We start from the raw sequence: 17,398 nt of genomic DNA, 5'->3' as shown, positions 1-17,398 counted from the left end.
GTCGCATAACTCAAGAACGGTATGTCCTAGAAAGTTGAAATCAGGTACGTAGACTCCTAGTGGGGTCTAGTTGTGCACCTTCCTTTTTGGTTGCATCCGGATGCTCCAAAAGGGGTGTTTTGCCCCTTTTGGGGGGGAATCATTGTTAATATCGATGTACACTCAAGTGGTGTTATAATTTGACGGACACTTGGCGATATATCGTCAATCTTTTGGTCGCCAAGTTTTGTCGCCAACTTGGTGACAAATTTGGCGATTTTTTTTTTAAATTTTGTTTCGATTTGGCCACTGTAGGTGATATTTAGAGAGTAAACAATTGAATCACATTAAAATTGCCAATAATGTGGAAATGACATTAAATTGGAGTAAAAGGAAGTCATGTGATGCACACATCGGCTCGTTTTCTTGATCATTAGATTTGTTAAAGATACATAGTTATACTATTATATAATTTCATAATAAAGGATATCGTTTATAAAACCAGTCGTTTACAGTGATGACACAAGATCTATAACAAAGCAAAACGTTGAAAGTCCGACTTCTATTTAGTGGTGGATTTAAACGTAATGACCATGCATATTTAAGGAAGCCTTCGTGTATTTATTTAAAGACTAAAAAACCTCCACATCAAGGTATGACGGGTGAAAATTACTTCTAGAATGAAGCAACGGCCTGTTTGGTGATAATTTGATGGTTAAATTTTTAATCCTTACTCCAGTATATCAACCCTAAGCTCCAGTAGATAGCTTTTATTGTTGACCACTTTTTCCTTTCTTCATTCTCCTAAAATTACTGTTACCGGATCCAATCTAGCCTTGTCACAATAAAGCTTTTCCTGCATGTTAAACAATACCCAAACATATTATCAAATTATCTTGACGTGGCACAAGTTTAATTGTTGATGATAGCGTTACTCGATCAGTGAATTCGCTATTATGTATGTAAGGACAATCTTTTCTGGTGAACCAGAGGCGGCAATTCGGGGGGGGGGGGGCAATTGCTCCCCCACTTTTTATGGTTCATTTTTTTATTTTATTTTCCATTTTAGAAACCAAAACTAGAAATCATAAAGCAAGCATAAATGTTAAAATTTTCAGATCATAATTATTGTTTTACTTTGTATATCTGTTTACGAAACATTATTTAGCACAAGCAGTAACTTATAGTTTATGTAGTCATTGTTTAGATATTAGTAATTCAATTGTTTTACTTAAACAAGCGGTGCTTGCTTAATAAAAGCATTACCAAGTTTATGAACCACCTCAAAATACTTAGGGGTAAATAATGTATAAGTCTAATTACGTCTAACCTACCAGCCTCAGTGTTTCTTTGGGGAAAGTTACTCTGTACATAATTCATCAAAATATTAAGAAAAACGCGAGTTACGCTGTTAGATTTACATCAATTACTAATCATATGCTCTCAAAGCCAGCCTTAGCAAAGTTTTGTAATTTTTTTTCTGTTTTTTTTTCTTTCATTTTTTTGCTTCCGCTAAAAATATTATGACTTTTAACTGTCGTTTTTTGCCCTCCCCCCAACTTTTCAGTCCCAATCGACGCCTCTGTGATGAACAGTTTCGTGTAATTGTTATACCTACCAACCAAGATTTATGAAGAGTTTATAAATCAGTTACATAAAAATACTTTGAGGTAGTTTCACTGTAAAAGCGTTATTTCACGATCACCAGCTTCACGACATCCATTTCAGCCAGCTTTGTAATAAACGTCTGGAAATGTAACACATATAATGGGGTGGTTTCCTTCAGTCAAAAGTACTACTTTTAGTCATTGAAATGGATAGAATGAGAAAAAAAAAAACATGGACCCAGAAAATACTTTTATTTTTCCAACAGTTTTTTTTAATTAATTTTTTTAAATGTCCGAATTTGAAAGCACAGCGTGGTCTTTATGACGTCACAAATGATGCAATTTGGCGCATCCTTCTACCACGTTTCCTTCCACGTTATGATAATCAAGCAGCGAATTAAAATTGCGTTCTACGCTTGCTATCAACCATATTGTTGCCAATGCACGTGAGTAAATATGCGAATTAAATATTTTGCTCTGTGAATGGCAACATTGAATGGCATTTCATCATTTGTAATGTCACGACAGAAGTGAAAACAATGAAAGCGCACCGATTTAAGTATTTTTTTAAAATTATTAAACTTAAACAAATTATTAAAAAAATGGATAGATTCTATGTTTTTAAGCATGCTCTTTCAGAAAAAAATACTTTTAAAATTTTGGAAACGACTCTGAGACACTGAAACATCAGCCCTCCTATTGTTATTAACTTTTAGAAGTTGTAATCGTTATCTCTTAAAAATATTGTCGTTCATATTCTATTACTTCTCCCCTATGCGTTGTGTTACAGAGAGCGTAGATGGACACAGAAACTTATGCACAATGTAGCATTACTAATTACAGATGAATTGAAAAAAGCGAAACAATTTGTTTTTAATGCACTTTTGGGTCCCGGAGGGCCTACTATGTCATTAGTGCTCATAGCAGTTGCGACATTTACAGTGTAACAAATTCGCCACTGCGCCTTCCTAAATGAATATTGCTGGTTAATGAGTCAAAAAACATACGTATCGCTAACTACAGGTTTGTAAGTAAGTATGTATTGGATCTCGCAATAATAATTACTAGTGATACCCGCACGGCTTTGCCCGCAGTAGAAACTTAAAAGGTCTTTTGGTTCGCTTGTACATTTACAAATAATGTATGGTGCATTTCTCGCCAATTGGCTTGCCCATGTTACGGTTCCACGTTATGCTAACTTGGTAATTTACTCGTCCATCTTATGATAATTTTGCTCGAGAAAAGGTTCTTAAAATTGGAATAAAAACAGAACAATATCGAATTTTTGAAAAATCGCTTCGAGGTGCATACCCCCATGCTATAAACTAATTCTATGCCAAATTTCATGAAAATCGGTCGAACAGTCTAGGCGCTATGCCCGTCACAGAGATCCTGATAGACAGAGATCCGGACAGAGAGACTTTCAGCTTTATTATTAGTAAAGATAGTTGAGAAAATCTACCCCGGGCGACATTGTTACGGCTACGCAGATTCTAACCACAGCATTATGACGATTTCAGGTTTGGTTTACTTGCCAAATGTACTTGCTAAATGTAGAGGTTTTAGCTTTGATTGGAAATCATCAAAATTGTGTCCTGGATTATTTTGACTAAAATCAGCATGCTTAAGGTTTTTTTCTTTTTTTTTTTTGAGCAATCACGATTGCTTATTGTTCTCACCTGACTGTTTTGATGTCCTATCATTTTATTTTCTCACCGCCACCCTCCGCACCATCACCGACGACCGGGTCCTCACAATGCTGCTCCTATAGCGAAAGCCGTCTCCAGGTTGCATCCATGTCCTACACACACGCGCATACATACACAACTACACACACGCGCATACATACACAACTACACACACACACACGCACACACACAAACACATACACACAACTACCCACACATTCATGCCTGCACACAGACACAAACACAGATGCCTACACACACATACACATACCCCTTCCACACACACATTCATATACACAACTACCCACACACTTATGCCAGCACACATACACAAACACACATGCCTACACACACATACACATACCCCCTACACACAAACACACATACCCTCCCCCCACACAAACACACACGCCTACATGCACACACTCGTGATTGCAAAAAACATAATTTGAATTCAAGATGTCAAAATTCAAATTAATTTATTTTAATTTGGAGGCAAATGTTTGAGCTCTAGTTCAAGAAAAAGGCTCATTCTAAAGGTGTCAGAACTTTTGCAATTAAATTTTTTCCGTGATATTTTTATTCATTTTATTTAAATTTCAATGAGTGAAACATTTATGCAATTCATTAAAACCACCTTCATAACCCGTATTTTAAAAATTCCTTTTTTAAGCATTAAAATTGCAAATATGAACTAGCTTTTACTTCCTGAACGTTTTTGTGAGCTATTATGCCTGATCTGTAACTTTATGTTTAAAAATCTTACCAAAGGGCTTTTTAGACGCTTTACAGGCAATGATAAAAAGGACAATAAAATCAAACTATGAAATACCGCCCGGCAGTTTATTCTTGTAAGAAGAAATTGGGCTGTCTCAAGTGAAACAGGGTTAACCTCTGACAAAGACATACAACAGCAATCTATCAACTTTTCCAAGTGAATGGCTTCTATCTCTAAAATTTACGACACAAAGCATTCCAAAGAAAAGACTCGTTTATTTATTTTACTAGTTTTTCCGACTGTTTGTATTAGGCAAAATAATATTTTTATTCATCGTCAGGTCACGAAAAAAAATTTATATGATGTACGACTACTAAGGAATTTCTGGAAAAAATCTCTTCCAGCCCCGATTAAATAATTATTCTAGTTCCAAAAATTGCAATTGTATTTTACATTTAAAAAAACCTCAAACTAATACTTGAAAAAGAAAATTTTTGCGTTTATTTTTTTTTCTTTTCGTTTCTTATGTGTTTTTTCATGTAGGTTCGAGCATAACACTCTTTTTCCATACACGTTTTGTGTTTTATGCATAATCTTTTGTTCAAAAAACTACTTTAATTAAGACTGAATGATAGGTCGTTGAATCTTTGTAAGTTGTACGATATGTACTGTTACAAATTCTGTAAATAGTAATTATTGTAGGAACGTAACCTGTAAATAGTTTCCCGTAATGAATATACAACCCCTTTTTCATATGGCTAAAATATACGACCCCTATTCCCGTTTTGTTTATTGATAAAATTTGATAACGGTCAACGCATTTCGAGAAGCGTGTGGAATATTTGAGAAAATTCTTTTCGGTGTATTTAAGCCGTTAGCGAAGGATAAACAGTTAGTTTCGATTGAGATTTTCGAACTGAGTGCATTTTTGCTCTGTTTATAGCGAGGCATTTCGCTGTGTTATTTTCGTATTTGGAAGTAAATACGTGTGTAAACGGTGAGTTTACGGTGTTGTGTGATAATTGCTTAATTGCTGATGAATAATTTAGCAGTTGTTGAAGATCTTTCCTGTATATAGTGTAAATAAATCTCCTGTGTTTTTATCAAGAACTGTGTCTTCATTTCAAGAAAGTGGAAGTCGCACCGAATCCGTTACAATTTGGCGCCCAACGTGGGGCTACTTCAGGACTTTCTTGCAGTAAGTGTGACTTTGGACATTTTTTCATAAAGACTTTTTAAATTTGGACTTTATTTGTATGGTGATTACTCGCGCAATGGATGAACAATTAAAACAACTGCTTGATGCAATCAACTCTGTGAAGAGTGATATGGCGGCTAATCAAGAACAATTAAAAAGTGACTTGACTGCAAGTTTTACTGCAAATCAAGAACAATTAAAAAATGATATGGCGGCTAATCAAGAACAATTAAAAAGTGATCTGACTGCAAGTATGTTGGCAAATCAAGACCAGTTAAAAAGCGATTTAACGGTGCTGAAAAAGGACTTAACGGTGCTGAAAAAGGACTTAACGTCTAACCAAGAAGAAATTAAAAATGACCTTATTTCGGTAAAGACTGTGATGGAAAATAAATTTAATGACATAGAGCATCGAGTTGATGCAATTGAAGAAAAATTTGATACCGTTGAAAGCCGATTCAATGCTGTAGAAAATAAATTTGAAGATGAAGATAGAAGATTTCATCTACTTAAAGAAGAGATCTTTAAGGACGTGGAAAGGAGATTGGCGACCGCGGAAAGCAGCTCTGTACAGTTTGGCGCTCCCACATCGGTTGCTCGACCGTCCATTAAACTTGCCACATTTGATGGGAAAACTTCGTGGCAGGTTTACAAAACTCAATTCATGATAGTGGCGGAAGCGAACGGATGGGACTCTGCTACCAAGGCCTGTCATCTTGCAGCATCCCTGAGAGGTGACGCAGCGGACATTCTTCAGACCCTTCCGGACAGCCAGCGCCTGGATTTCGCCGCCCTCACATCTGCGTTGGAGCTTCGCTTCGGTGAGAAATGCCAGAAAGAGTTCAGCCGACTCCAGTTGAAGTCCCGTTTCCAGAAAACCGGGGAAACCCTGCAAGAGCTAGCGGCGGACGTCGAGAGACTGTCTCATCTTGCTTTTTGCGACTGTCCTGCGGATGTTCGGGACAACCTGGCACTCAACTACTTCATCGACGGAGTTCGGAATCCTGAGATCCAGAAGGCCCTCCGGATGGCGAATGTAAACGACTTGAAATCCGCTTTGATGTATGCGATGAGATACGAGGCCGCCCAAGAAGCAACCCGTGTGGATCGCCATCTAATCCGGACTCAGGAAGCTGATGAGTCTGATTCCAGGTCGTCCCACCTCGCTGAACTTGAGAGACAACTCGGTGACTTGACAAGACATCTGAGCAGCATAACAGCCCAAAAGAAACAAGAGCAGAAGTGCTGGAAATGCGGTAGTGAAGGACACCTGCGAAGGAGTTGTCCGGCTCGCCAAGCTACGCGAGGGAAGGAAATCACCACCACTAGAGCTCTGCAGATTTCCTCTTCTAGTAGTGGCAGTGATGGACTTTTCATTTACGCACATGTAAATGGGAACCCCTGCAGACTGATTGTCGACACTGGAGCCAATGTGACAATCATTAGGACAGATGTGGCTCGTGAATTTGGATTGAAACTGCTGTGGACCTCGCCACGCGTAAGTCTCCAGACTGTGACAGGTGACAAAATTGAGATTGACGGTAAAGTGGACTTGGAAATAGTGTTTGGGAATGCCACCTACCATCATACGGCATTCGTCGCTAATATCACGGACCCCTTCATTCTCGGATTGGACTTTTTAAAGAAATATGACTTCACTCTCGACTTCAAGACTAATGAGCTGCACTCGATGAGAGAAGACATAGCTGTTTTCCCCGCAGAAAGTGATGTAAAATCCGCTCATCAAATAATAGCCCGAACAGATTTATCGATTCCCTCAAGGTCAGAATCATTAATACCTGGCTCCCTTGAAGAAAGCAATAGTTTTCGATTTGGACTCATTGAATACCCTAACCTAAGCAATAGCCTAAAAGGAGTACTGGTAGCATCTACGCTTGTGGACCTTTCCAAGGATGTAATTCCTGTGAGAGTCGCCAACATGAGTGAAAGGCCAAGGAATATCCGGAAAGGCGAAGTGTTAGCAACTTGTACTCCCGTAAACTGCATCATTAGAAGAATCAATTCCCCCGAGACTGTGTCTTCTGAGTCCTTGACATCGAAGTTAATTGGGAGTGCACCCTTATCGAAGGATCAAAGAACTGCTGCGGAACAATTGGTGGATGACTTCAAGCATCTGTTTTCATCTACATCGGAGGATGTGGGCCGGACGAATTTAACGCAGCATAGGATCTACACTGGAGAACACCCCCCTATTAAACAGCATCCAAGACGACTACCGTTCGCCAAGAAGGAAGAGGTTGAGACCCTCCTGAAAGAGATGAAGGAGAATGATGTAATCGAACCGTCATCCAGTCCTTGGGCCTCTCCCATCGTCTTGGTCCGAAAGAAAGATGGCTCCACCAGATTTTGTGTCGATTACCGACGACTGAATGAAATCACCAAGAAAGACAGTTACCCTCTTCCACGGATAGACGACACCTTAGACACTCTTTCCGGACACAAGTGGTTTTCGACCCTGGACTTGAAGAGCGGCTACTGGCAGGTTGAGATACACCCTGATGACCGAGAGAAGACAGCGTTTACAACTGGACAAGGCTTATGGCAGTTTAAAGTGATGCCCTTCGGCCTCTGCAATGCACCAGCTACGTTCGAACGTCTTATGGAGACAGTGTTAAGAGGACTTTCCTACGAATCCTGTCTGGTCTACTTAGACGATATCATCATCGTGGGACGCAGCTTCGAAGAACATCTGGCAAATCTTAGGAAGGTGCTGCAAAAGCTTAAGGAAGCCAATCTGAAGTTAAGCCCGTCCAAATGTAATTTGTTCCGCCGGGAAGTGAACTACCTTGGTCACATCATCTCTTCTGAGGGTGTACAAACCGATCCAGAGAAGGTATCTGCGGTCAGGAGTTGGAGTCGTCCCGAAAACATCCATCAGCTGCGAAGTTTCCTGGGGCTCTGCACCTACTACAGGAAGTTTGTAAAGGGTTTTTCCAACATTGCACGACCTTTGCATAAGCTGACGGAGAGCAAGCAAAAGTTCGAATGGTCCAAAGAATGCGAAGATGCATTTCTACGACTGAAGGAGGCTTTAACATCAACGCCTATCCTCAGCCTGAAAAATCCTTCATCCTGGACACTGATGCGAGCAACGAGGGCATCGGAGCTGTTTTATCCCAAGAAATTGACGGAAATGAACATGTCATCGCTTACTGGAGCAAATGCTTATCAAAGTCGGAGCGAAATTACTGCGTCACCAGAAAGGAGTTACTGGCCATAGTGAAAGCTGTAGAACACTTCCATCATTACCTCTACGGCCGAAAATTTCTGCTTCGGACAGATCATGCCTCATTAACTTGGCTTTTGAACTTCAAAAATCCGGAAGGCCAGATAGCCAGATGGATACAGCGGCTCCAGGAATATGACATGGAGATCAAGCATCGAAAAGGGTTATCTCACGGTAATGCTGACGCTTTATCAAGGAGACCCTGTCCTGAGAACTGCAATTATTGTTCCCGAATCGAGAAACAGTATGGAACGACTAGCCCTACCGCCTATCAGGTGACAGTGACTCCAATATCATCAGAACCTGATCCATGGAGTGACGACCAAGTTCGAAATGATCAGCTTGAAGACCCCGACATAAAACCAATTTTGGAGTTCATGGAAAGTGACAGTCGGCGCCCTAGCTGGCAGCACGTTTCCATCTTCAGTCCTGCAACAAAAAGATACTGGGCTTTATGGAACTCGCTCCATTTACGGAACGGCGTACTGTACCGGAAATGGGAATCTGACGACGGCAAAACATCTAGGTGGCAGTTACTACTTCCCCGATCAAGGATTTCAGATGTTCTGAAAGAAATACATAGTAGTGCGACTGGAGGACATTTTGGTGTCTTGAAAACCCTCAATAAAGTTCGGGAGCGCTTCTTCTGGAGCAAGGCGAAGGATGACGTGGAGAAGTGGTGCCATTCTTGTGACGCCTGTGCTGCTCGTAAAGGACCGAAGAAGAGAAGCAGAGGGAAGCTACATCTGTACAACGTTGGAGCTCCTTTCGAACGAATTGGGATTGACATCCTGGGTCCTCTACCAAGAACTGCTGATGGGAACAAATACATTCTTGTTTCCATCGACTACTTCACCAAATGGCCGGAAGCATATCCCATTCCAGATCAAGAGGCTACCACCGTAGCAGAGACTCTGGTCCAACACTGGATCTCGAGATATGGAACACCTTTGCAGATTCATTCCGATCAAGGGAGGAATTTCATCTCTGCTGTGTTTAAGGACCTATGTCAAATTTTCGGAATTGAGAAAACTAGGACAACACCACTACACCCACAATCGGACGGCATGGTGGAGAGATTTAACCGCACAATCCTGAACAATCTCTCGCTTATGGTATCCAGAAATCAACAGGATTGGGACAAGAAGCTACCTTTGTTCCTGCTGGCCTACCGAAGTGCTGTCCACGAGACTACCGGATTTGCCCCATCTCAGATGCTCTTCGGACGAGAGCTTCGGCTACCTTGTGATCTCGTCTTCGGTCGTCCTCCGGATGCGCCTTCATCGCCTGAGGAGTACATCCAGGATCTCCAGGCCCGGTTGGAAGACGTTCATAACTTCGCACGAGAGCGAATCAACATCGCGGCGGAGAAGATGAAGACCCGATACGACACAAGGTCTACTGGACATGAATTCAACGAAGGCGACAAGGTTTGGTTATGGAATCCCATCCGACGGAAAGGTCTTTCACCCAAATTGCAGTCGCATTGGGATGGACCCTACAAAGTCGTTAACCGACTGAATGACGTCGTAGTGAGGATCCAAAAATCACCTAATGCAAAACCTAGGGTTGTACATTATGATCGGTTAGCCCCATACTATGGCCATAGTTCATGAGTATTACGTAAACAACCATGGTTGATAACATAAAAGTTGTAGATAATTTTTGCTTTTAATGTTTAGTAATATTTCTTGTTATTATTGTGTTTTCTGTATCTGTTAGTTATTAATTAATGTGTATATTTGTAAACTTGTGATAGAAGTTTGGCACCCTTTCTGGGGATTGTACTGCCCGGGACGTGCAGTCCTTAGGAAGGGGGCAATGTTACAAATTCTGTAAATAGTAATTATTGTAGGAACGTAACCTGTAAATAGTTTCCCGTAATGAATATACAACCCCTTTTTCATATGGCTAAAATATACGACCCCTATTCCCGTTTTGTTTATTGATAAAATTTGATAACGGTCAACGCATTTCGAGAAGCGTGTGGAATATTTGAGAAAATTCTTTTCGGTGTATTTAAGCCGTTAGCGAAGGATAAACAGTTAGTTTCGATTGAGATTTTCGAACTGAGTGCATTTTTGCTCTGTTTATAGCGAGGCATTTCGCTGTGTTATTTTCGTATTTGGAAGTAAATACGTGTGTAAACGGTGAGTTTACGGTGTTGTGTGATAATTGCTTAATTGCTGATGAATAATTTAGCAGTTGTTGAAGATCTTTCCTGTATATAGTGTAAATAAATCTCCTGTGTTTTTATCAAGAACTGTGTCTTCATTTCAAGAAAGTGGAAGTCGCACCGAATCCGTTACAGTACGTTGTAACCAAAGCTGAATACAAGTCAAAAAGCGTAAAATCGAAATTATATTATTAATAAATATTATAAACTACCTTTTACCGTGTGCTTTGCTAGCGCCGACGCAGTTTTAGTCAACTCATTTCGTTTAATGGCCTTACACAGGCAGAAAATAAATAATTACAGAAAAAAACCGAGCAATCTAAATCAGGAATACGCATAGGATTAGAATAAACAGACAATGGTTCAAATAATGTCAACAGATCTTAATGTCAACAGATCTCTGATATCAATAGTCGTTATAAATACTAATTTGAATACGATTCCAGAAAAGTCCCTTTAGTGAGAACACCAATCATTTAAAATCCTCAACAGAAGAAACTCAATGTCGAAATAACTCGAGTAAAAATTCCGTTGAAATCAGAGTAAGCAAGACAGTTTCTGAAAATTCCCATTTGAACAATGACATCAGTACTTTTAAAATAAGAAAACTATTCCTCGAGAAATGAATGGCGTTGCAACGGTAACGCACTCTATTTAATGGTTTGCTTTATTTAGTATGCAGATTATTTTACATTTTATGGTCCAAGCATGTCCTGTTGTAAGTTTTTGGAATCCATAAAAAAGAAAACAGATATATTTAAAAAAAATTTCAAAGTGTATTTTCTACGTTTGAGTATGTTTTTCGATTGTTAATAGTTTCAGAGTTTTGGGAAATTTTGGAAGGAAATCGTTTAATTTGAAAATCCTCTACAAAGCCATAAATCATTAATAAGTAGTATTTAGCGTCAAAACACATGATGAAAATTGAAAAATTGCCAACAGTATGACTAATTTAAATCTTTCCGCAAGTTTCGCAAAGTTCACTGTTAAGTATATACTACGTAAGGACAAAGAAGTAAAAGAAGCGTAGATATGTATGTGTATGTATTATTTGTGTGAAGTTTCATCTAAACTGAGTACTGGACTGTGCTGGCCTGGACTAAACTGGCCTGTGCTGGTCTATTAAAGAACTGTCAGTAATTATTAATCTGATGCAAAGCAAAACTATGCAGGTTTTTTTCTTGGCAATTTACAGTTTTCATTAAGGCTGCAAACAGATTCTAAATTATATTGTATTAATTTCATGCAGGGCAATGAATTTATTGTTATGGAATCCAAAAAACCAACCCATTTTGTACCAGACTCTTTAATTTAATACTAAGAGAATACTCATGCATCTGTTGTCAACCAAAATATATCCTTTTTGCAAACAAAACGTCTTCCTGTCTTGGAGGAAACACGACACAATAAAAGTGTTCGAAAATCTAGGTAAGCCTCGTTTTAGAATATGAAAGCAATTAAAAATGAAGAAATAGGGGGCGTTCTAATTATTCGTCAAGCTTCGGATAAAATTCATGTGCAGCTTTTTAATGGCTTTAATGTGCTGCAAAAATCGAACACAAATATGACATTGTCATTTCTATCTTCGGCTTGAATTTCTTTTCAATAGACTTAAATTACGTTCAATATTTATAATTTATGTGCATTTATTTCCCTACCAGCGGTACCTGCACGGCCTTGTCCGTTGTAGAAAATTAAAAAGCCATTTGGTTCGTTTATATATTTGCAGGTAACTTCTGTAACGCGTTCAGTTGTGGCGTACGTCAGAGAGCACATAACCTAACTTTGACCCCGAACCTTGAGGTCCTTTTGGTTTAGTGGTTAAAGCACTGGGTTTGCATCACAAAGGTCCGTGGTACAAATCCCGACCTGGACAATCGTCATCCACGTCATGGTGATCCGTACGCCACATAATGATTGCGCCATGTAACGTATCGTTAGGAATACGTCATGGGCCCCTTATTCCTCGAGCATTGAGGCTCTCTGACGCACACCACACAGTAATGCGCATACCAAAGATAACGGCGAAATACGATGTATTTCCGATGAATCACCGGTGATGCTCTAAAGTTTCTAATTTCCACCTTTTACGGTGACATATATAGGTAAATCAGTATCATTTAAATAATAAGTAGCTCAATAAAATTTAAAAGGATATTATCTTGAAAATAAAACTGATCAAGTTACTTTTCCATTAAATGTATGGAATCTTCATTTAGAAAACGGAACTGAGTTAAACTGCTCAAAGCAGGAACATCTTCGCATTGAAATTATTACTACGGTGAAAATTGTGTAAGTTAACAACTTCGGTGCAGTACTTTAATGGTCAACTTACACTAAAAAAAAAAAAAAAAAAAATGAGTAACGTTACCAGCATTAAGAGGTGTAACGTTACACAGAATTCTGAAGTGAGTAGCATCATTGTTTTAAAAATTCAAATTGTTGGAGGAACCTAGCACTGGTTTCAATAGAATTCAAAGCGCATGCGTAAAGATCAGAATAGACTCAGAGCACCTAAACGCTTACTGGGAAATGAAAACCGTCCTTAGTGGCAGAGAAGTAAAAGAACTTGCTGTGCGACCAGCCTGAGACCTGGGTTCTGACCCCACTCAGGTCATTTCCTCTCTTAGTGCAATTAGTGCAATAAAAATGTCTTGTTTTTATTTAAAAATAAATAAGTAAATAATTGGTGTACATTTGTTTTTAAAATGCATGAACTTAATAAATCGTTTAAGAAAATCAGATGAAAGCTTAATTTTTGTAAGCATACAGAAAATTCTGGTGTTACCTTAGGCAGAAATGAGTGAGACGTTACGCTATATGTACAGGTAGTTATCAAAATAATGGAAACACCTATGAATAAAAGTGACATTTTTGAATATGGTTCGTAAGTAATGAAAAACAGAATTAGGTAACTGTTTTTTTATAAATAGCAATGCAGACATTCTGGTTGTACAGGGTGACTTAATTGAAGTTCTGGAAGTGTTGGATTTTTTTCAAGCACGTGAAATGTCGGACCTCTCAAACTTTAAAAGAGGCCAAATTGTTGGAGCGCGTCTAACTGGAGCAAGTGCACCTGAAATATCTCAGTTTTTTGGTGTTTCTTGAGGTACAGTATTTGAAGTCATGGCAGCATACATACAACTCGGTACGACAAGCTCGGCAAAGTAAAATAGAGGACGGAAAGAGAAGTTGAGTGAGATAAACCAACGGGTATTGAAGCGGATTTTAATGTATAAAAAGCGAACAACAGCAGCAAAGGTGACCACAGAACTCAATCACCATCTGGATTTACCAGTATGAGTGATTGCAGTCAGAAGACACCTTTATTTACCGAACATTTGCAGCAGAGTAGTCATTCCCAACATACTTGTCACAGAGTGCTTCCATTATTTGGTAACTACACTGCAAAAAATAATTGTTGTTTTTACAGTAATATACTGCTTTTTCCTACAGTTTAATACTGTTTTGCTAAATAACAGAGAAAAACTGTAAAAATATTTTAGATTGCGCAAAACGATGCGCAAAAGGTGTTTCTTTCATACGGGAACAGAAACTAATGAATTCAAGATATTGGCAGCCATGTTTTTTGATGATTCGGGTGTGCTGAGGCAGGACTGCTGAACAGTAATCCAAGTTAAAGGTAAGTGCTAATTATATTATTCATTCCTTTTTCCTCAAAATATAGTTTTCTTTATCATCGAGAATGTATGTAAAATAACAGTTTATTTTGAAATCGCAATTCGTATCCCAATATTCGTTGATGCTGACTTTGCAATTTCTTATAGTTGCTAAGTTGTAGCGATTGCTTTCTAGCAAAAATCCGAGTAGTTGTTGTGATTCTGAATATTTTATTGCACGTGTGATAGTTTTTAAACATTTTCTGAAACTCAAATTTTATTTAAAAATAAATCAATTCCCTTCTTGATCGTATTTAAAGTTATTAGAATATTAAACTTTGTGTACGATTATATTTTGTATTATATACTATGTCAGTACTTAAAATTTAAATTTTTATTTTCTCTAGTGAATTTTTAACATATCGCGATTGTCTTCTTTCTTCTTTTTTTTTTCTTTCTTATATTCAGTTTTAAATTCTTTAACATTTTGCATTTAACCATTTTATTGAAAAACTTTACGCTATAGCATCAGTAGCTATTATACATAATTCGATGAATAAAATGAAAATAAATAAAATAACAACGTGACAGAGAGACATGCAAACAGTATACAATTTACTGATATTTTTTGTTGAAGAATTTGACACTGTGGAAATACAATACTCTGATGTCTGAACGACTCAAAATTCTCTGAAATCTGGAGCCAGCTTTCATACTTAACTGTCGAAAGTAAAATAATAATAATTGAAAAAATCATCAATAAAGAACTCAAAAAAAAAAAAAAAAAAAACACTCAAAAAATAAGCATCTTAAAATACAAACACGAAACCCTTGTGTTTTAAAAGTTTTATATTTGCGTCAGCAGGAAATTAAAGTTTTACTTCAGGAAAATTGCACTAGTACCATTGAAACTTGGGAACGTAAAAATTATTTTAGAAACTATATTCAAAGGCACTCGATTGGAGGTCACGGGAAGTCTCTATGACCTCCCCAAAAATGCCATACTGGGAAAATTTTGTCTGGCTATTCGGCAAATTTGGGGACATAATTGTAATGTTGCAATTTTTAAATTCTCGAATGTGCAAATTTCATTAGATATTGTACTTAATTGTGCGTACTTAATATGTGCATTTACCAGTATTTTATTAATCGGCAAATATTTAAGTTCCATTTGGCAAATTGAGATTATACGCCTTCCCAACATATTTAAGTTCAGGCCGTGCCTGGCTATATTTAAAAATTTTCAGATTTTCATTTCTGATCTGGCAGTGTTTCGTTCTCGTCAAAATTACAGCTTTTAAATTTAAAGTAGAATATTTACATTATTATGCATTGTTTGTCATATTTTATTCGCTTTGAAGGACATGCTCATTTAGAAAAGTAGATGCTCGAGAACTACAGTAGAATTTGAAACTCTTATAACCTTGAAACTCATCAGTTTCCTTACATTTTAACTTTTAGAACACTTTGAGTCTTAAATTTTGGCATCAGCATGTTCAGGATGAAGACAAAAAGTATATTATAAATAATGAAAAGTGTGATTCTGTACTTAACTGTCTTTCACTGCTTATCAAAAGTAAAAATATGTCAGATTGTTATCCGTGTAAAATGAAAAAATCGGAGAACTTCGTTTAAACCTGTAACGGAGATTCAAGCCAACGCCCGGTAAGATCTTTTGCATTTGAATACGATGGGTTCTTAGCAGTTGAGTTCTTTAAGGGGGGGGGGGGGAGGGATTATTTTCGCAATAATAGACGATTTTTTAAGAAACTCTCCAGTTTATTTCTTTAAGAAGAAAAGTGAGGTTTAAGAACATTTTGTCAGGTTTCAAAAGATAAGAGATTTGTGGCAAAGCTCCGATAACGGAAAGGAATTTCTGAACTCCCGGTTTGAAATTTACCTTAGCGACCAAAGCATACGAATCGAAAAAAACAACAAATCCTCTAGTTAACAAAGTAGCGTCATAGAACACTATAAGTCAACATTAATTGAATGGAAACTTTGAAATGAATCGGGTTTGCCTCGGCAGTTTTGAGCCGAAGCAGCTATGTACTTCCACTGCTTACGGACTAGAGCGGCTTTAAAAGGAAAAACCAAACCTTTTTTGAGCTTTTTGGGGGAAGAAAGCCATCTATTAAACAAAACCTATTTTGAGCTATTTGGGGTAAGAAAGCCATCTATTAAACACTCCCGGGGTTTTTTTTGGATGCATTTCGTATATTGGACTTCCAAAACAGAAAATAAACAAATTGGATATGAGAACTCAACAAGGAGTCATGGTAGGATATGCGTTTCATACGAAAGGTTACAGAATTTGGGATCTCAAAAATCGCGAAGTGACAGAAACGCTGATTGTTAAATTCGATGAAAATAAATTCTGGACGAACCCCCCCCCCCCCCCCCCCCCCCCCAGGAACGAGAAACAGAGGGACACAGTTTTATTTCACTACTGAGTAAATCTGAAGTAGAAGAAGAATATCCTGAAAATCATAAAATAGCATGTTGAGAATTAAACGGGTTAAAGCAAGTCCAAGGCAAAATAAAGAATACAGGGATAAATATTATTCTATTGAAACGACGGTTCTAAAGTCCGAATCGTGAAGCCAAAGTTTATTGTTCTGAAAATAACATTGAATATGACACAAAATATTTTAATTTCACTTGTGATGATAATTCAAGAAAAGTATAGAATTTTTATGAAGATAGAGGGGATAATTCAAGTATGCTAGAAGCTAACATTTCCGAGATTTAAAATTGGCAAACGGAATGGCTCAAGAAATTCAGGTGATATGAGAAAGAAACGTTTACGTATTGGTTCCACTGAATAAAAGTGTTAGAAAGAAAAAAAAGGGTACAGATGTTTTTTTTTATTTAAAAACAAATGAGCAGAATGAAATAATGCGCTTCAAGACCAGACTGGTAATTTTAAATACCCACCAGGTGGGGGGGGGGGGTACTTTTCGAAAGTGTTCTCTCCAGTAATTTCCTGTCCTTTGATTGAAGCTTTCTTTTCAACTTTTGTGTATAAGCTACATTGAGTTCATTTCCATGTAGATGTTTGCAATGCGTATCTATATGCGGATGTAAAAGAGGAGATTTGTGAGACAACGTGAAAGGTTTGTCCGTCCCTGAAATCTAAATTTTGTCTGTAAATTGAATAAATCA

The sequence above is a fragment of the Uloborus diversus genome, chromosome 5, assembly GCF_026930045.1.
Source record: "Uloborus diversus isolate 005 chromosome 5, Udiv.v.3.1, whole genome shotgun sequence".
Lineage (NCBI taxonomy): Eukaryota > Metazoa > Arthropoda > Arachnida > Araneae > Uloboridae > Uloborus > Uloborus diversus.
The sequence above is the reverse complement of the archived record's forward strand: the minus strand, read 5'-3'. Positions refer to the sequence as shown.